This window comes from Delphinus delphis, chromosome 10, assembly GCF_949987515.2.
Source record: "Delphinus delphis chromosome 10, mDelDel1.2, whole genome shotgun sequence".
In the NCBI taxonomy this organism is placed as follows: domain Eukaryota; kingdom Metazoa; phylum Chordata; class Mammalia; order Artiodactyla; family Delphinidae; genus Delphinus; species Delphinus delphis.
Window position 1 is genome coordinate 43,643,949 of NC_082692.2, and position 22,198 is coordinate 43,666,146.

General features: G+C 37.1%; 1 pseudogene; it reads left to right on the top strand.

Moving 5' to 3' along the window:
* Nucleotides 1–21,310, top strand: part of LOC132431908 (septin-2 pseudogene) — a 72,125-nt pseudogene extending 50,815 nt beyond the window's left edge.
* The last annotated feature ends 888 nt before the right edge of the window (nucleotides 21,311–22,198 follow it).

Genomic DNA, 22,198 nt, shown 5'->3' on the forward strand with positions numbered 1-22,198 from the left:
ATAGCCAAAAATTCTGCCTAATTCCACCACCCAAATATAATCCTGGCAACAGGTTTTTGTTTTGTGTACTTCTAAAGTCGTTCATGAGAGAAAGATTGATCATACCTTTGTACATTTGTTCATACATTTGTAACCTGCCTGGCTGGTGAGGGTTTGTTCCAGTTATCTAAGTCTGCATAACAAACCACCTCCAAACTTAGTAGCTTTAAAAACATCAATATTTATTTTACTCACAAATCTGCAATTTGGACAGGGCTTGATGGGGACAGCTTGTCTGTGCTCCACTTAGCACCAGCTGGGACAGCTCAAAGGCTGGGGTGGCATTATCTGAAGGCCACCTGGTTTGCACGCCAGGTGCCTGGGCTGGAAGACTAAGACCTGAGACTGAACAATTGGATGTTCCCAGGCACCTCTTGTTTTCTATGTGCTCTGCCCTCATGTTGTCTCCAGCATGGTAGCTTCAGGTGAGCTGGACTTCTTACATGTCAACTTAGGGTTCCTAAAGCTTGTGTACTGCCTGGGGTTGGGGGGACACTGTGTCACTTTTATGACTTGGCCTTGAAAGCACACAGCATCACTTCCACCACATTACACTTTTTAGAATCGAGTCACTAGAACCAGCCCATATACACGGAGAGGGCAAACTGGAATCCATCTTCTCAGAGGAACGTCAAAGAGTTTCTGAGCATGTTTTTAAACCCCAGGGAATTTAGCAACTAAATGAATAGTTGAATAACTAAAAAGGGAAGTATGAATCACTTCTGAGAAAGGTTGTGAAAATCTTTTAACACTAATCATCTGTTTCTATTGTGTGCAGTATAGCCCATCTCATTCTTGAAATATACCTATTAAAGAAAATGCATACATTCTGTGGCAGTAAACATTTGTTGGAATGGACCTAACAAGTCATGAGTATTTTCCTGTATCAGTGAATAATTTAACAGCATGATTTTAAGAGTTGCATTGTGGATTTATCATAATTTATTTAACCAATTTCCAGTCACTCAATGTCAGATATTTAAACCATTTACTTTGTTATATAGATAACTCTATGATTACAGTTTTCTGTTTTCTTTTGATAATTTCAGAAACATAGAATTTCTGGGTGAAAGGGATATGTATTTTTAAGGTTTAGACTATCTACTGCAAAAGTGGCCTAGATACTTTAAAAGAAACTTTAGTTTTTATGAAATTTTACAAAATTAAGCAGAAGACACAGAGATTTCCCATGTGCTCCCACAAGCACTGCCTCTCCCATTATCAACACTTGGGAGGTACATTTGTTATATTGATGTACCTACACTGACGCATCATAATCACTCAGAGTCTATAGTTTATACTAGGGCTCACCCTTGGTGTTGTACCTTCTATACGTTTGCACAAATGTGTAATAATATATAACCATCATTATAATATCATACAGAGTATATTCAGAGTGTAATGACATGTATCCGCCATTATAGTATCAGACAGAATAGTTTCTCTGCCTTAAAACTCCTCTGTGCTCTGCCTTTTCTCCATTCCTCCCACCAACCACTGGCAACTACTGATCCTTTTGCTGTCCCCATGGGTTTGTGTTTTCTGGAATATCATATAGATGAAATCAAACAGTATGTAGCCTTTTCAGAATGGTTTCTTTCACTTAGTAATATTTATTAAAATTTCCTCCATGTCTTTTCCTGGCCTGATAACTCATTTCTTTTTAGCAGTAATTAATATTCCATTACCTGAATGTACCAGAGTTTATTTATTCATTTACCTAATTGAAGAACATTTTAGTTGCTTCCAAGTTTTGGCATTTATGAATAAAGATGTTTTAACATCTGTGTGCAGGTTTTTGTGTGAATATAAATTCTCACCTCCTTTGGCTGTATATCAAGGAACATGACTGCTGGATCATATGATAAGCCATGTTTAGTTTTTTGAGAAACTGTCTTCCAAAGTGACTGTATCACTTTGCATTTCCATGAGTAATGAATAAAAGTCCCTGTTGCTTCACATCCTCACCAGCATTTGGTGTTGTCAGGGTTCTGGATTTTGACCTTTCTTATAGGTGTGTTGTTCTCTCTGCTTTTTGTTTTAATTTGCATTTCCCTAATGATACAGGATATGAAGCATCTTTTGATATGCTTATTTGCCATTTATATATCTTCTTTGGTGAGGTCTTTGGCCCGTTTTTTAATCAGGGGTTTTTTTTTTAATTGTTGACTTTTAAGAGTTCTTCCTATATTTTGGATAAGAGTTCTTTATCAGATGTGTCTTTTTTCCCAGTCTGTGCCTTGTGTTTTCATTCTCTTGACAGTATCTTTTACAAAACAGAAGTTTTTACTTTTAATGAAATTCAGCTTACTGATTATTTCTTTCATGGACCATACCTTTGGTATTGTATCTAAAAAGTCTGTGTCAATTCCAAGGTCATTCAGATTTTCTATGCTATCTTCTAACTGTTTTATAGTTTTGCATCATACATTTAGGTCTGTGACCCATTTTGAGTTAGCTTTCGTGGAGGGTGTATCATCTGTGTCTACACTCATGTGATGTCCAGTTGTTCCAGCTCCATTTGCTGAAAAGACTACTTTTTCTCTAGTGTACTGCCTTCATTCCTTTGCCAAAAACAAGTTGACTGTAATCATGTGGGTCTATTTCTGCACTTTCTATTCTGTTCCATTAATCTATCTGTCTATTCTTTTGTGAACACTACACTGTCTTGATTATATTTTAGCTTTATAGTAAGCTTTGAAGTCAGATAGTGTCAATCCTCCAACTTTGTTCTTGTCCGTCAATATTGTGTTGGCTATTCTGAGTCTTTTGCTTGTCCATATAAACTTTAGAATCAGTTTATTAATCTCCACATTATAACTTGCTGGAATTTTGATTAGGAAGGCATTGAATGTATACGTCAAGTTGGAAAGAACTTACACTTTGACAGTATTGAGTTTTCCTCTCCATGAACATGGAATTTATATCCATTTATTTAGTTTTTCTGATTTATTTCATCAGGATTTTATAGTTTTACTCATATAGATCTTGTTAGATTTGTACTTAAGTATTTTACATTTTGGAGTGCTAATATACATGGTATTGTGTTTTTACATTATTGTGATTAGTCCATTGCTCGTATCTAGGAAAGCAATTGACTTTTGTATATTAAACTTGTATCCAACAAACTTGCTATAGTAACTTATTAGTTCCAGGAGGTTTTTTTTTTTTGTTCTTTCAGATTTTCTCCATAGTCAATCATGTCCTCTGCAAACAAACAGTTCCATTTCTTCCTTCCTAATTTGTATACCTTTTATTTCCTTTTCTTTTCTTATTGCATTAGCTAACACTTCCAATGTGTTGCTGAAAGCTTTGAGTTTCTCTCCTTTAATTATAACATGAGCTGTAGACTTTTTGTAGATTTTTTAATCAAGTTGAGGAAGTTCTAGTTCCTAGTTTACTGAGAGTTTTTAATCATGAATAGGTGTTGGATTTTGTCACATGCTCTTTTTAATTCTAATGATATTATCATGTGATTTTTCTTCTTTAGCCTGTTGCTGTGACAGATTACATAAATTAATTTTAAGTGTTGAACTAGCCTTGCATACTTGGGATAAATCTTACTTGGTTTTTGTATATAGTTCTTTGTATACATTGTTGGATTTGACTTGTTAGTATTTTATTGAGGATATTTGCATCTATGTTCATGAGAGATATTAGTTTTCTTTTCTTGTAATGCTTTTGTGTGGTTTTGATAGAAGGGTAATGCTGCCCTCATAGAATGCATTAAGAAGTATGCCCTCTGCTTCTACTGAAAAAAAAGTTTAGAGAATTGGTATAATTTCTTCCTTAAATGTTTGGTAGAATTTACCAGTTAATCCAGTTGAGACTGGTGCTTTCTATTTTAGAAGGTTATTAATTATTGAGTCAATTTCTTTAATATATATAGGTCTACTCAGATGGTTTATTTCTTCTTGTGTGAGTTCTGGCAGACTGTGTTGTTCAAGGAATTGATTTATTTAGGTTATCAAAATTGTGGGCATAGAATTGTTCCTAGTCTTTCTTTATTATCATTTTAGTGCCCACAGTATCTGTAGTGATGTGCCATCTTTCATTTCTGTTATTGACAATTTGAGTTTTCACTTTATTTTATTAGTTAGCCAAGCTAGAGGTTTATCAATCTTATTGATCTTTTCAGAGCAGCAGCTTTTGGTTTCATTGCTATTATTTGGGGGGAAACTGTTAACTGTTAGATAATTTAAGAATAAGAAAAATAAGTTTTATAGTTTACTTTCACTTATTCCTTCTTTGATGTTCTTTCTTTGTATAGATCTAAGTTTCTGACCTATAACGTTTTCCTTCTCTCTAAAAGAACTTTTAACATTTCTTGCAAGACAGGTCCACTGGCAATAAATTCCCTCAATTTTTGTTTTTCTGTGAAAGTCTTTATATCTCCTTCACTTTTGAAGGATGACTTCACAGGGCACTGAATTCTAGGTTGGTTGGTGACGGGTATCTCTCAACAACTTAAATATTTCATTCTAGTCTCTTCTTGCTTGCATGGTTTCTGAGGAGAAGTCAGATGTAATTCTTATCTTTGCTGCTTTATAGATAAAATATTTTCCCCCTCTGGCTTCTTTCAGGAGTTTTCCTTAATCTTCAATTTTCTGTAGTTTGAAAATATATGCCTAGTTGTAGGTTTGGGGAGTTTGAGGGGTTTGTTAGTTTCTGCATTTACCCTGCTTGGTGTTCTCTAAGATTCTTAGATCTGTGGTTTGGTGTCTGACATTAATTTGGGGAAATTCTCAGTCATTACTGTTTCAAATATTTCTTCTGTTCCTGTCTCTTCTCCTTCTAGTACTCCCATTCTCATATGTTAAACCTTTTGTAGTTGTTCCATTGTTCTTGGATATTCTGGTTTTATCCCCAGCCTTTGTTCTCTTTGCTTTTTGGTTTTGGGGCATTCTATTGAGACATCCTCAAGCTCAGAGATTCTTCCCTCAGCTATGTCCAGTCTACTAAAAGTCCATTAAAGGCATTCTTCATTCCAGTCACAATGTTTTCTATCTCAATCATTTCTTTTTGGTTTTTGTCTTAGAATTCCCATCTTTCTTCTTACATTGTCCTTTTGTTTTTATATGCTGTCTACTTTATCCATTAGAGTTCTTAATATATTAATCATAGTTGTTTTAAATCCCCACTGTGATCATTCCAGCATCTCTCCTTTATCTGAGTCTGGTTCTGATGCTTGTTCTGTCTCTTTAAAGTGTGTTTTTTTGCCTTTTGGTATGTCTTGTAATTTTTCCTTGATAGCCTAGAATGATGTACTGGGTAAAAGCAACTGTTGTAAATAGACATTTAGCAATGTATCAATAGTAGTGAGGTATGAGGGGAGGGGAAGCATTCTATAATCCTATAATTAGGTTTCAGTGTTATGTTTGTTTGGATTATGATTCCAGCTGATATCTAATGCAAAAACTGGAGAAAATGTAATTTAAAAAATAACAGGATCCATGTCAAAATGATGTCTGTTCTGACAGTATTTCATAGCAGTTGTGCTTCTCAATATAGCATTATTTTACTCCTTTGCCTATTAACTGCTTTGCTGTGGACAATTTTTTAAATCGTGCATAACAATTTCTCTTATGTATGAATGATTACCAAATATACAAGATTTTACACTGTGCCTCTCAATCTGCTTCCATTCTTTGGAATGAATTCCTTTCTATTGATCTATTTCTTATTTTGTTTGAAAGTATGGCCTAGTCTTGATATGCAGTGTAAATGACTTTTGTTGGAACTGAAGATTGTGCTTTCCAGTCCAGCTTTCCTCTAGCTCTGCTTTCAATTAAAGTTCAATTTTGCTCCGTTGTTGGCCACAGTATGAGATGCATTATATAAAATCTAATTTGCATATACTGAAACATTAGAAGCACACCAGAGGCACTTCTTGTTATTTAAATTCTAAAATTATTCCCTTATCCCACATCTGGTGGGATCATGTAAGGTTCATTTTTTTCCTATCCTCTGAAATCCCCCTGTGAGCCATTAGTGTTAGATGAAATCATCCTCAAAGACTCTGAAAGGAACTTTATCAAAGAGTCATACCTCTAGCATTGTGCTTTCTTGTTTTATTCACACATAAAAAAGTCAATATTCACATGAACAATTTAGCTTTACTTATTTCTACAAGCACAATGGCATTATATTTATATTTAAGAAAGTGAGAAGGATCAATGATTTCTTGGAATTCTCTCTCTCTCTCTCTCTCACACACACACACACACACACACACTCTCTCTCTCTCTCTCTCTCTCTCTCTCTCTCACAAAGCCTTGTATATATTCCATTTTGGTTGTAACCCCTGTGGTTGCACAAAGCAGAAACCCAAAACAAACAAATTTAACCAAGTGAAAATTCATTGGTTCAAATAACCAGAAACTCCAAGGGCAGATTTTCAGGTACTGATGACATAAGGGCTATAGGTACAAGCAGTATCTTCAGGCCTCAGTCTCAATCTCTCGCTACATTGGACTGGTTTGGATCAGGTGCTTATCCCTGAACCAACCCCTGTGGCCAGAGTGTGAAACCTGTCCATTGAACAAGTCTGGTCATGTAAATCTCCTGAATCCAAGCCCATCCAAACACTTTGACAGAGAGTTGGGAGGGGTATTTCCCATGGAAAGATCAAACTGATTGCCAGAAAATGGTGGTATATTGTGGGAGGTACACAAAATAAATATCCACTAAACTCTGTAGACAGTTTGGAGAATCAAGCATTCCTCCAAACCTGATCTGACTCTCAGCCCTCTTATTCAACTATTGTGCTTAAATAAACGAAATGATTCAGTCAAGAAATTAGGTCAGTGAAAAACATTTGAAAACTTGCACTGTGTTGAAACATAGAGACTCCAAGTATTTCTCTTTTCAAATGGTATGCTGTCATCACACATACCAATGCAGTAGCTCACCATAGTCATCATGCCAGTAAGAGGGTCAGCACCAATGAAAAAGAAGGGTTAATAATTCCAGTCACAATTGAGGCAACATATTTATCTCATCTATCTTCCAAAAGCCCACTAAAATGACAGTAAGAAAAAATAATTTTAAGAATAAACATGGTAGTACAAAGAGAATCATAGAAGAGATGACAGCAGAAAGATCTTGGAAGCTGGGAAGCAGATGGATAAGACTTGTGAAAGGTGAAAACTGGGCCGGCAAGGGGTATGGGATCCAGAAGCAAATCAAATCAAGGCAGAATGGATGAACGCTAAGGGCTTCGAGTGGAGTTTAGGTGGGGAATCAAAAAGAAAAATCTGACAAAAGTTAGGCAGAGAAATAGACATCTAGACCTGCCTTCCAACCCAGAGTAGCCTGGGGGCTGGCCTTACAGCACTCGGGTAAAAGACAGGAGGTGTCGTCTCTGGAGGCGTTGAAAGAGAGACACTGAAAACATGTGGGCCTCAGGAGAGGTGCATACTGAAAGGTGCATCCTTCCTCAAGAATTCTAAATTTGATTTTTTTAATGAGATAGAATTGACACTGTGTATGTTTAAGGTGTATGTGTTCATTAGATACAGTCATATATTGCAATATGACTACCACCTTAAATTTGACCCTGGATTTCCAAGTTATTATGAAGGTATAGTAGTCAGGTAGAAGAATAGAAAATATTTTAAAAATTTCTTTTATCGACGTATAGTTGATTTACAATGTTGTGTTCATTTCTGCTGTATAGCAAAATTGATTCAGTTTATATATATATATATATATATATACACACACACATATATATTTATATATATATGTATATATACATATATATATACATATATATGTATATATATATACATATATATTCTTTTTAATATTCTTTTCCGTTATGGTTTATCACAGGATATTGAAGATAGTTCCCTGTGCTACACAGTAGGACCTTGTTGTTTATCCATTCTATATAAAATAGTTTGCATCTGCTAATCCCAAACTCCTAATCCATCCTTCTTCCACCCCCTCCCTCTTGGCAACCACAAGTCTAGAACATATTTTATTAGCAATTTGTTAGCTCTATTTATGCTTTTTATGTTGATAGAAATGTAGTATGTGGGCTTCCATGGGTACTCTTGCCTCAGGTCCTACAAACAGAGTTCAAAACAAACAGGATAAAAGAACCTTGAGGAACACAGACAGTGTAGGGAACAGAAACAAACAAACAACAACAAGCCACACTGTAAATGACATACTCATAGTGATAGGAAGAGATGCTGTCCAAGAGGTGGAAGGAGCCTGAGCCCCTTCCAGTGGCTGCTTCTCCCTGGCCTGGGCAGAGCCACTGGCTTGAGTGAACAGAGGTCCCTCAGAGCATCCTGTGCTGCCTGTAAGAACATCCCTTTCTGGAGAGATCCCACATGAACGATTGGCACCACCTTCCATGCACCTTAGGGGATCCCATAGAGCTCTTGTGCTCATGGCAGAAACTATCCCCCCCTCCACCGACATTCCACTACTGTTAGGCCTGAGCCTGTGTCCCTCAGTCACTGAGAAGAACAGCACAAGAAACTCAGCCCAATGGCATTGAATTCCCTAAACTGCTTCTCCCACCCTTTGTTTCCTAGCTGTGAACCTCCACTCTGACCTCTGGAATAAGGGATTAGATACAAATTCCATCACCAGCAAAACCCCTACATCGTCAATTTCTTCTCTGAAAATTCCCTTCACTTTCTGACCCTCAAAGAGACCTGGCTTCTCCTAAAGCTATAGCTTTCCACATGCCTGATGCAGGTGGTATCCGTTTTCCCTCCCACATCCCCTGCACCACGGGGCCTCCTAACCATTTCCATTTCTGTCTGCTCCTGCCTAACACCTCTCTGAAGTTCCTCTGAAGCTCAAGTGTTCACACTCCGTCAGCCACCACCTTTATTAGACTATCTCAAGGTCACTTCCCCTCATTCCATGAAGATCTTAGCACCTGGCTTGTGGTCCCTTTCTCCAGCACTAAACCAGCTGTAACATTTGGCATGTCAGTATGGAGATCGTCTACCCAACACCCTGGCTGCTTGGCTCCTTAAGTTTCCCTCCTCCAAGCAACAATTTCCTCAGCTCCCCTGCCCCCAGAACACTTCATCACAACTCTGCATCCATGCCCTGCTCTCTCACTTTGCCAGCTCTCTCAGCCAAACCCCATTTCCACTCATTCCACATGTGCACCTATGCAGTTGACCATGGCTGGAAGAAAATGAGGTAACCAGGCTGACTGACCTTATTTAAATTTGGTATCAGTAACCACACTTGGGCCTTTAGTGCTGATTAGCGGAACGAACACCCTTCTTTCTTCCTTTTCCTCGCCTACTTTCCTAGGTTAATATTTCACCTTTTCAAACCCTTGTACACTGTTGGTAAGAATGTAAATTGGTGCAGCTACTATGGAAAATAGTAAGGAGGTTCCTCAAAAAACTAAAAATAAAGTTACCATATGATCCAGCAATCCCCTTCCTGGGAATATACCAAGATAAACCTCTAATTCAAAAAGATACATGCACCCCTATGTTCATAGCAGCACTGTTTATAATAGCCAAGACATGGAAACAACCTAAATGTCCATCAACAGATGAATGGATAAAGAAGATATGGAGAATGGAGCCTGCATTTCCACAGAGCTGGAACTCTTGGCTTGGGGTCTCTTCCCTCCACCATCACTGAACTGCCCAGAGCCCGAGGGGAGGGTGGCCTCACTGAGGCTGCCAGCTCTGGAGGGGCCCCAGCAGCCGAAGCCATGACAGTTCTGGGGACTGCAGGCCAGATCACTCATCCTGGGGTGAGCCAGCTGCCATGTCATGAGGACACTCAAGCAGCCCTAAGGAGACATCCATGTGACAAGGAACTGAGGACTCCTACCTACAGCCATGCCACACCGCACAGCATGGGGGACCCTAGTTCCCCGACTAGGGATTGAATTCACACCACCTGCACTGAAACCGCGAATTCCAAAGCACTGGACTGCAGGGAAGTCCCTGTCCTTTATTATAAAATGTGTGAGTACAAGAAGACCTCAGAGCTTCTAAAAGGCTCTTGGTGCTCCAGCCAGGTGTCTGGGCTGTGCTTCTGAGGTGGGAGAGACAAGTTCAGGAAATTGATCCACAAGAGACCTCCCAGCTCCACGAAATATCAAATGGCAAAAACCTCCCAGAGATCTCCATCTCAACACCAAGACCCAGCTCCACTCAATGATTAGCAAGCTCCAGTGCTGGACACCCTATGCCAAACAACTAGCAAGACAGGAACACAACCCCACCCATTAGCAGAGAGGCTGCCTAAAATCATAATAAGGCCAGAGACACCCCAAAACACACCACCAGATGTGGACCTGCCCACCAGAAAGGCAAGATCCAGCCTCATCCACCACAACATGGGCACTAGTCCCCTCCAGCAGGAAGCCTACACAACCCACTGAACCAACCTTAGCCACTGGGGGCAGACACCGAAAACAACGGGACCTACGAACCTGCAACCTATGAAAAGGAGACCCCAAACACAGTAAGGTAAGCAAAATGAGAAGACAGAGAAACACACAGCAGATGAAGGAACAAGGGAAAAACTGACCAGACCTAACAAATGAAGAGGAAATAGGCAGTCTACCTGAAAAAGAATTCAGAATAATGATAGTAAAGAGGATCCAAAATCCTGGAAATAGAATGGAGAAGATACAGGAAACGTTTAACAAGACCTAGAAGAATTAATGAGCAAACAAACAGTGATGAACAACACAATAAATGAAATTAAAAATTCTCTAGAAGGGATCAATAGCAGAATAACTGAAGCAGAAGAACGGGTAAGTGACCTGGAAGATAAAATAGTGGAAATAACTACTGCAGAGAAGAATAAAGAAAAAAAAATGAAAAGAATTGAGGACAGTCTCAGAGACCTCTGGGACAACAATTAATGCACGAACATTTGAATTATAAGCATCCCAGAAGAAGAGGAAAAAAAGAAAGGGACTGAAAAAATATTTGAAGAGATTATGGTTGAAAACTTCCCTAATATTGGAAAGGAAATAGTTAATCAAGTCCAGGAAGCACAGAGAGTCCCATACAGGATAAATCCAGGGGGAAGCATGCTAACACACATATTAATCAAGCTATCAAAAATTAAGTACAAAGAAAAAATATTAAAAGCAGCAACGGAAAAACAACAAATAACATACAAGGGAATCCCCATAAGGTTAACAGCTGATCTTTCAGTGGAAACACCCCAAGCCAGAAGGGAGTGGAAGGACATATTTAAAGTGATGAAGGAGAAAAACCTACAAGCAAGATTACTCTACCCATCAAGGATCTCATTCAGATTTGACAGAGAAATTAAAATCTTTACAGAGAAGCAAAAGCTAAGAGAATTCAGCACCACCAAACCAGCTTTACAACAAATACTAAAGGAACTTCTCTAGGCAGGAAACACAAGAGAAGGAAAACACCTAGAATAACAAACCCAAAACAATTAAGAAAATGGTAATAGGAACATACATATCAATAATTACCTTAAATGTAAATGGATTAAATGCTCCCACCAAAAGACATAGATGGGCTGAATGGATACAAAAACAAGACCCGTATATATGCTGTCTACAAGAGACCCACTTCAGACTTAGAGAAACATACAGACTGAAAGTGAGGGGATGGAAAAAGATATTCCATGCAAATGGAAATCAAAAGAAAGCTGGAGTAGCAATTCTAATATCAGACAAAATAGACTTTAAAACAAAAACTATTACAAAACACAAAGAAGGACACTACATAATGATCAAGGGATTGATCCAAGAAGAAGACATAACAACTGTAAATATTTATGCACCCAACATAGGAGCACCTCAATACATAAGGCAAATACTAAGGGCAATAACAGGGGCAATCAACAGTAACACAATAGTAGGGGACTTTAACACCCCACTTTCACCAATGGACACATCATCCAAAATGAAAATAAATAAGGACACACAAGCCTTAAATGATACATTAAAAAAGATGTATTTAATTGATATTTATAGGACATTCCATCCAAAAACAACAGAATACACTTTCTTCTCAAGTGCTCATGGAACATCCTCCGGGATAGATCATATCTTGGGTCACAAATCAAGCCTTGGTAAATTTAAGAAAATTGACATTGTATCAAGTATCTTTTCCAACCACAATGCTATGAGACCAGATATCAATCACAGGAAAAAATCTGTAAAAAACACAAACACATGGAGGCTAAACAATACACTACTTAATAACCAAGAGATCACTGAAGAAATCAAAGAGGAAACCAAAAAATATGTAGAAAAAAATGACAATGAAAACAGGATGACCCAAAACCTATGGAATGCAGCAAAAGCAGTTCTAAGAGGAAAGTTTAGAGCAATACAATCCTACATTAAGAAACAAGAAACATCTCAAATAAACAACCTAACTTTACACCTAAAGCAATTAGAGAAAGAAGAACAAAAAAACCCCAAAGTTAGCAGAAGGAAAGGAATCATAAAGATCAGATCAGAAATAAATGAAAAAGAAATGAAGGAAACTAGCAAAGATCAATAAAACTAAAAGCTGGTTCTTTGAGAAGATAAGCAAAATTGATAAACCAGTAGCCAGACTCGCCAGGAAAAAAGGGAGAAGACTCAAATCAATAGATTTAGAAATGAAAAAGGAGAAGTAAAAACTGACACTGCAGAAATACAAAGGATCATGAAAGATTACTACAAGCAACTATATGCCAATAAAATGGACAACCTGGAAGAAATGGACAAATTCTTAGAAATGCACAACCTTCCGAGACTGAACCAGGAACAAATAGAAAATATGAACAGTCCAATCAGAAGCACTGAAATTGGAACTGTGATTAAAAATCTTCCAACAAACAAAAGCCCAGGACCAGATGGCTTCACAGGTGAATTCTATCAAACATTTGGAGAAGAGCTAACACCTATCCTTCTCAAACTTTTCCAAAATATAGCAGAGGGAGGAACACTCCCAAACTCATTCTACCAGGCCACCATCACCCTGATACCAAAACCAGACAAAGATGTCACAAAGAAAGAAAACTACAGGCCAATATCACTGATGAACATAGATGCAAAAATCCTCAACAAAATACTAGCAAACAGAATCCAACAGCACATTAAAAGGATCATACACCATGATCAAGTGGGGTTTATCCCAGGAATGCAAGGATTCTTCTGTAAATGTAAATCAATCAATGTGATACACCATATTAACAAATTGAAGGTGAAAAACCATATGGTCATCTCAGTAGATGCAGAAAAACCTTTTGACAAAATTTTACACCCATTTATGATAAAAACCCTCCAGAAAGTAGGCATAGAGGGAACTTACCTCAACATAATAAAGGTGATATATGACAAACCCACAGCCAACATCATCCTCAATGGTGAAAAACTGAAACCATTTCCAATAAGTCCAGAAAGAAGACAAGTTTGCCCACTCTCACCACTCTTATTCAACATAGTTTTGGAAGTTTTAGCCACAGCAATCAGAGAAGAAAAAGAAATAACAGGAATCCAAGTTGGAAAAGAAGAAGTAAAGCTGTCACTGTTTACAGATGACATGATACTATGCATACAGAATCCTAAAGACACTACCAGAAAACTACTAGAGCTAATCAATGAATTTGGTAAAGTAGCAGGATACAAAATTAATGAACAGAAATCTCTTGTTTTCCTATACACTAATGAGGAAATATCTGAAAGTGAAATTACAGAAACACTCCCATTTATCATTGCCGCTAAAAGAATAAAATATCTAGGAATAAATCTACCTAAGAAGACAAAAGACCTGTATGCATAAAATTATAAGACAGTGATTAAACAAATTAAAGATGATACAAATAGATGGAGAGATATACCATGTTCTTGGATTGGAAGAATCAACATTTTGAAAATGACTATGCTACCTAAAGCAATCTACAGATTCAATGCAATCCCTATCAAACTACCACTGGCATTTTTCACAGAACTAGAACAAAAATTTCACAATTTGTATGGGAACACAAAAGACCCTGAATAGCCAAAGCAATCTTGAGAAAGAAAAATGGAGCTGGAGGAATCAGGTTCCTGGACTTCAGAATATACTACAAAGCTACAGTAATCAAGAAAGTATGGTACTGGCACAAAAACAGAATTATAGACCAGTGGAACAGGATAGAAAGACCAGAGATAAACACACACACATATGGTCACCTTATCTTTGATAAAAGAGTCAAGAATATACAGTGGAGAAAAGACAGCCTCTTCAATATGTGGTGCTGGGAAAACTGGACAGCTACATGTAAAAGAATGAAATTAGAATACTCCCTAACACCATACACAAAAATAAACTCAAAATGGATTAAAGACCTAAATGTAAGGCCAGACACTATTAAACTCTTAGAGGAAAACATAGGCAGAACACTCCATGACATAAATCACAGCAAGATCCTTTTTGACCCACCTCCTAGAGAAATGGAGATAAAAACACAAATAAACAAATGGGACCTAATGAAACTTAAAAATTTTTGCAAAGCAAAGAAAACCATGAACAAGATGAAAAGACAACCCTCAGAATGGGAGAAAATATTTGCAAATGAAACAACTGACAAAGGATTCATCTCCAAAATTTACAAGCAGCTCATGCAGTTCAATATCAAGAAAACAAACAACCCAATCCAAAAATGGGCAGAAGACCTAAATAGACATTTCACCAAAGAAGATATACAGACTGCCAACAAACACATGAAGGAATGCTCAACATCATTAATCATTAGAGAAATGCAAATCAAAACTACAATGAGATATCATCTCACACCAGTCAGAATGGTCATCATCAAAAAAATCTACAAACAATAAATACTGGAGAGGGTGTGGAGAAAAGGGAACCCTCTTGCACTGTTGGTGGGAATGTAAATTGATACAGCCATGATGGAGAACAGTACGGAGGGTACTTAAAAAATTAAAAATAGAACTACCATATGGCCCAGCAATCCCACTACTGGGCATATACCCTGAGAAAACCATAATTCAAAAAGTATCCAGTACCACAATGTTCATTGCAGCTCTATTTACAATAGCCAGGACACAGAAGCAACCTAAGTGTCCACCAACAGATGAATGGATAAAGAAGATGAGGCTTATATATACAATAGAATATTACTCAGTCGTAAAAAGAAACAAAATTGAGTTATTTGTAGTGAGATGGATGGAACTAGAGTCTGTCATACAGAGTGAAGTAAGTCAGAAAGAGAAAAACAAATACCATATGCTAACAGATATATATGGAATCTAAAAAAAAAAAGGTCTTGGAGAACCTAGGGGCAAGATGGGAATAAAGACACAGACCTACTAGAGAATGGACTTGAAGTTATGGGGAGGGGGTAGTGTAAGCTGGGACAAAGTGAGAGAGTGGCATGGACATATATACACTACCAAATGTGAAATAGATAGCTAGTGGGAAGCAGCTGCATAGCACAGGGAGATCAGCTCAGTGCTTTGTGACCACCTAGAGGGGTGGGATAGGGAGGGTGGGAGGGAGGGAGACACAAGAGGGAAGAGGTATAGGGATATATGTATATGTATAACTGATTCACTTTGTTATAAAGCAGAAACTAACACACCATTGTAAAGCAATTATACTACAATAATGATGTTAAATAAAAAAGAAGAAGAAGATATGACACTTATATACAGTGTAATATTACTCAACCGTTAAAAAGAATGGAACAATGCCATTTGCAGCAACATGGATGGACGTAGAGATTATCATACTAAGTGAAGTAAGTCAGATAGAGAAAGACAAATATCACATGATATTGCTTATATGTGGAATCTAAAAGACAACACAAATGCACTTATCTATGAAACAGAAACAGACTCACAGACACAGAGAACAGACTTGTGGTTTCCAAGGGGTGGGGTGGTGGGGGATGAATGGATTGGGAGTTTGGGATTGATTAGCAGGTGCAAACTATTATATATAGAATGGATAAACAACAAGGTCTTACTGTATAGCACAGAGAACTGTATTCAATATCTTGTAATAAACCATAATTTAAAAGAAAATATAAAAGAATGTGTATATATTTATGTATAACTGAATCACTTTGCTGCACACCAGAAAGTGACACAATATTATAAATCAATGATACTCCAATAAATAAATAAATAAAAATTTCACACATTTTCCTTTCTCCTCAAACTTACAACATCTCCATCCCCATCCTTATCCTCAATTGATGTCCTTGCTTCTTATTTCATCAAATAAAGAGATATAGTCAGAAGAAGGTGTCTACAAGCTACTACCACCAAATCTCCTGGCCTCCTGCATCTGTGCCCATCCACTCTGCCTTTACGCTCATGAAAAACGGATGAGTGGTCCTAGCTCCACTCCAAGGCCAATTCCTTCCGTATTTATGAATTCCACACCCCCACTTACTCAAGAACAGATGTGCTGCAACTGCCCTCTCTCTATTCTGCATCATCAATTTTCCCTCAAATTAAAAATGAGGGTGGGTCAGGGGGAGAGGGAGAGGAGGTACAAACACGCTTGAACTCCTATCTGTCCCTAGCGGTCACTGCATCGTTCTGCCACCCTTTCAGCAAACTCACAAAACAGCATCTATACTAGTTGTGTCCAATTCTTTTCCTTCATCCTCCCTTGAATCCACTACAGTTAGACTTTGGCCCTTGTTACTCAATCAGAACAGCTTTTTCTGTTGTCAGTGAAATAGTACTCAGTCCTCATTTTACTCCCTCTAATTGCAGCATTGACACAGTTAATCCCTCCCTCTCCCCAGGAGCATTCTTCTCTTGGTTTCTAGGACTCTCTCTTAGTTTTCCTCCTAACCTTGCCAACCACTCCTCATCAGTCTCCTTTACTGGTTCCTCCTCACCTTCCCAATCTCTGAATGTTGGAATGTCCAGGATGCAGTCCTTGGAGCTCTTTTCTTTCCTTCTCTCTAAATGGCATGAGCTCTTTTCTTTCCTTCTCGCTAAATGGCATGGGCTATTGATCACTCCTAATTTATATCTCTAGTCCAGACCTTTCCTTTGAAATCCAGACTCATCTATCCAACTGCCTTATTGATAAATGTACTTGGATCTCTAATATGTATTTCAAACTTAACATGATTGAAACCGAGTTTTTTATCTCCCTCTCAACCTGGCTCTTCCTATATCGTCCTCGTCACAGTAAATGGCAACAATTCCCTTCCTATGCTTGGTCCTAAAACCTTGGATCCATTCTTGAGCCCTCAATTTCCTCAGCAACTATTGTCAGCTCTTCCTCTGAAGTATATTCAGAATCTGGCCACTTCTTGCTCTATTAGTCGGGTCCAATTTACCATCAACTCTTACCTGCACTATTGCAACAGCCTCCCAAGCATTCCTTCTATTTCACCATTGCTCTCCTATTGTCCCTTCTCCACCAGGCAGTCAGAGCCATAGTTTTTTGTTTTTTTAGGTTTTTTTTTTTTAAATTGAAGTATAGTTGATTTCCAATGTTGTGTTAGTTTCAGGTGTACAGCACAGTGATTCAGTTACACATATATATATATATATATATATATACATTCTTTTTCATATTCTTTTCCATTATGGTTTATCACAGGATATTGAATATAGTTCCCTGTGCTATACAATAAAACCTTGTTGTTTATCCATCCTTATATAATATGTTGAACAGCTAATTGCAAACTCCCAGTCCTTCCCTCCCCTACCTCTCCTCCCCCTTGGCAACCACAAGTCTGTTCAGAGCAATAATTTCCAAGTGTAAAAGTCAGACCATGCCTTCCCTGTACTCAAAATCCTCCATGATTTCACACCCCTGATTCCTCTCTGACTTCACCTCTGATCACTCACCCCCTTACTCATCCCGATCCAGCCACACTGGTCTCCTTGACTTTCCTTAAATTTCCCATATCCCCACCTCAAGACATTTGTACTTTCAGTTTCCTCTGCCTGAAAAACTCTTCCCCAATATCACATCTTACTTCCTCACTTCTTTCTAGTCTATTCACAAATCTCACCTTGCCTTTGAAACCTGTTTTGACTTCCCCTCTTGCCAGTCACTCTCAGCCTTCCTTGACTCTGCATTTTTCTTCAGAGACTTATCACTACCTGATTGACACATTGAATGTTTTTGATTGTGAGCTCCTTTTCGATTGTAAGCTCCTTAAGACAGAGATTTTGTTTGTTTATTCATTGCCAATTCTGTAGTGCCGAGAATAATACCTAGGACATAATAACTGATGCTCAATTAATATTTGTTGAATGAAAATGGTTGATTGAAATTAAGTTGAATCACCAAAATGAGAACAAAAGAAAACATCTAGAAAATGGAATCAAAATGCTGTTGAAAGTTAAAATATGACTGATGGAATTAAAATCTAGTAGACAAATTTGAAGATCGAGTGGAGAAAATTTTCCCAGGAAAAAAAAGAGACAGGAAATAGGAGAGAAAAGATGACAAAATAAAATGAGCTGGATAGAAAGGAAAATACCCAATACTGGGAATTCCAGAAAATGAGATAAGAGAAGAGAAGGAGAAGATGATCAAAGAAAGAATTCAATAAATTTCCCAGAATTGAAGGACATGTGTTTCCAGAATAATTTTTGCATCAAGGGAATACAAAATTACACAACACTCATGTAAAGATATTGGTCTATATCCAACAAAATATATATACATTTACCATTAGACCAAGCAATCCCACTCCAGGGCTGTATCCAAAAGAGATACTTGCAAATATGCCAAATGACATACGCACAAGGATAATTATTATAGAGTTATTTGTAGTAATAAAAGACTGATGACAATCCAGATGTTTATCAATAGGAGAATGATTGAATAAGCTATGTTATCCAGTTGTAAGTAAAAATTTTGATCATTAGAAGAAATGCAAATATGAATGGAAAATTGGATAATATTAAGGCAGTATTATTTAGTTTTATACAGGTAATAATGAAATCATAAATATGTTAAAAGAAAACTCATCTCTTAGAGAGGCATATTAAAGAATTTATGGGTGAAATAATGGATATCTTGCATTACCCTTAAAATATTCCACAAAAAAATTTAAAAGAAGGGGATGGATAAAACATGACAGGCAAAATGTTGTACTTGTTTAATCTATATGATTAAACATGATTGTATGTAGACATTCATTATACTATTATCTTTACTTTTGCATATATTTGGAAATTACTGTAATAAAAATATTTGTCTCCAAACGCAATGGATTTTTTATTACCACCATTAATGTACATTATCCAAAAATTAGTATATACTAGAGACAAAATGAAAGTCCTAAAAGCTGAGAGGAAGAGAGAGAGAGAGAGAAGGTGGGGGAGGAGAGAGAAAGAGAGAACATATCACATAAAAAGCATCAAGAATTAAAAAAAAATTCAATCCATTAAAAAAAAAGAATTACAATGGCACTGGGCTCCTCAATAGCAAACTTGACCCCAGAAGACAATGAAGAAGTGCCTTCAAAATTCTGAGGAAACAACTCGCAGAATGGAGAAAATATTTGCAAATCATATAACTGATAAGAGACGTGCTCAAAATATAAAAAGAATTTCTACAATTCAACAATATAAAGACATATAACCCAATTAAAATACCAGCAAAGAATTTAAATAGGCATTTCTCCAAAGAAGATGTACAAATTTGAAAATAAGTACATGAAAAGATGCCCAACATCATTAGTCATTAGGGGATGCAAATCAAAACTACTTGAGATACCACTTCACATCCACTAGGTTAGCTATAATGAAAAAGACCATAACAAGTGTTAGCAAGGCTGTGGAGAAAATGGAACCCACATACATTATTGGCAGGACTGTAAAATGGTACAACCCCTTTGGAAAACAGTTTGGTGGGTCCTCAAACTGCTAAACATGGAGTTTCCATATGACCTGCAATTTCACTCCTAGGCATAGACCCAAAAGAACTGAAAACATACATCCACATAAAAACGTGTACTTGAATGTTCATAGAAGCACTATCTGTAATAGCCCCAAAGTGGAAACAATTCAAATGTTTATTAAATGATAAATGAGTAAACAAAATTGCAATATCCTCACAATGGAATATTATTTAGCCATAAAAAGGAAAGAATTATTGATACTACAACATGAATGAACCTTTGCTAACATATGCTAAGTGAAAGAAGCCAGTCAGAAAAGAAGCACATATTTTATGATTCCATTTACATGAAATGTCCAGAATAGGCAAATTCATACAAACGTAAGGATGATTAGTGTTTGCTAGGGGCTGGGGGAAGTGGCAAATGACTGTGAATGATTCAAGATTTCTTTTGAGGGTAATGGAAATATTCAGGAATTAGATAGTGGTCATGACCACACAACCCTATGAATATACTAAAAACCACTTGATTGTGTACTTTAAATGGATGTGTGAGTTATATCTCAATAAATCTGTTATTTTAATATTTTTGAAAGCATGACCACAGATGCCAGTGGGGTCTGTGGCTCAGTCAGTTGGCATCCACTCTTTGACTTCTCTGCTGACCCACCAAACTTTTTAAAAGATGTTCAAGCAGGCTGCTCAGTTTACTTACTAATCCAGAATTTTTTGACTATTTTGCATTTGTAAATCTTCCCAATCAAGTCCAGTGAAAGTGCTTTTTTAGTTCATACTGACGATTAAAAATCCATGCTCATAGACTACCCCTGACTGATCTCCAACACAAAATAATTTTACATGGAACAGAGACAATTGAAAAAACTTTCCAAATCGAGGCTTAAAGAGTTAAGATCAAAGAGAGAGAAGGGGTCAAACTGTGACTTACAGCAGTGGTTACACCAAGATATGGTGATATAGCCAACTGCAGGGTTGAATATTATCTCTTACATTGATGAGCAGTTCAAATGTTATCTGTGTGATGAACATGTATTGAACAGACGGTCATATCACAGAGAACACGATGCATTGTTGTTTTTATACTTTCATCTTCTGATCATGAACTTAAATTACTTGAAGCTAAATTTATGAAGATAATACACATGAACTATTGTATCTGTAATTGCAAAAGTTGACAACCTTAGTGATAAAATGATCGCCATTGAAGAAATAGATTCTTGATAAAATTGAAAAACATAACATCAAAGTTTACCACTTCCTAGGAGAAGAATCAGATGAAGATGAAGAGTTTAAAGATCAGACTAGGCTCCCTTGAGTCTCGGATTCCAATTTGTGCAGATAGACATGTATGGCGAGGGGTTAGAAGTCATTGCTCTCCGTGGGGCTTTGTGGGCATGAAGATCCCAGGACAACATGACAGTAGCTGAGCACAGAACTCATCGCCCACCCGCAGACCTCAAGGGGCTAACCCAGGACTTTCACTATGAAAGCCTTAAGAGAAACAACAAAAAAGCAAGGATCTGAATAAAGACCACACCTTGCTGGAAATGCTAGTTGCATGCAAGAGATGAATGCAAGTGAATTTCATGAATGCAGACACAGATGCAAAAGCAAATGCAGGGTGGAAACGGAGATGGTTGTGCTCCTGAGCATCTGTGTAAGGGAACCGCCAGAGCAGGAATGTTGTTATTCATGCAGTTGTTGGAAGAATGTTCATCCTTTTAACAGTTCCTGTGGAATTTAATTTTGCTTTCATTTTTAGATGAAAGATAAAAGCATCTTTTTTTTCTAAAAAAGTACTTTAACATTATTCATCATTGTTATGTTTTTTAATTGTGCTGTAAATTTCTTTTCATTTTTCTTCCTATTTAACCATGAATGCTGGAATTGGTTTTCAATAACTGCTCAGACAGTATCATTAATAATTAACTTCTTTGAGGTCAATAGACCTAACTAGCTAATCGTTGATTAGAACTATTGATTTATATCAAGAAAAGAAATTCATTAAGTCAGACAGAGAAAGACAGATACCATATGACATTGTTTATATGTGGAATCTAAAAAAATGATACAAATGAACTTATTTACAAAACAGGTATAGATTCACAGACATAGAAGACAAACTTATGGTTACCAAGGGGGAAACAGGGTGGGGGAGGGATAAATTAGGAGTTTGGGATTAACATATAAACACTACTGTATATAAAATAGATAAACAACAAGACTTGTACAGGCTTGTACAGGCTTACTAAATACAATTAAGAGTTATACTGTCTATACCCTAATAAAGATTGAAAATTTACATTTCAGTTTAC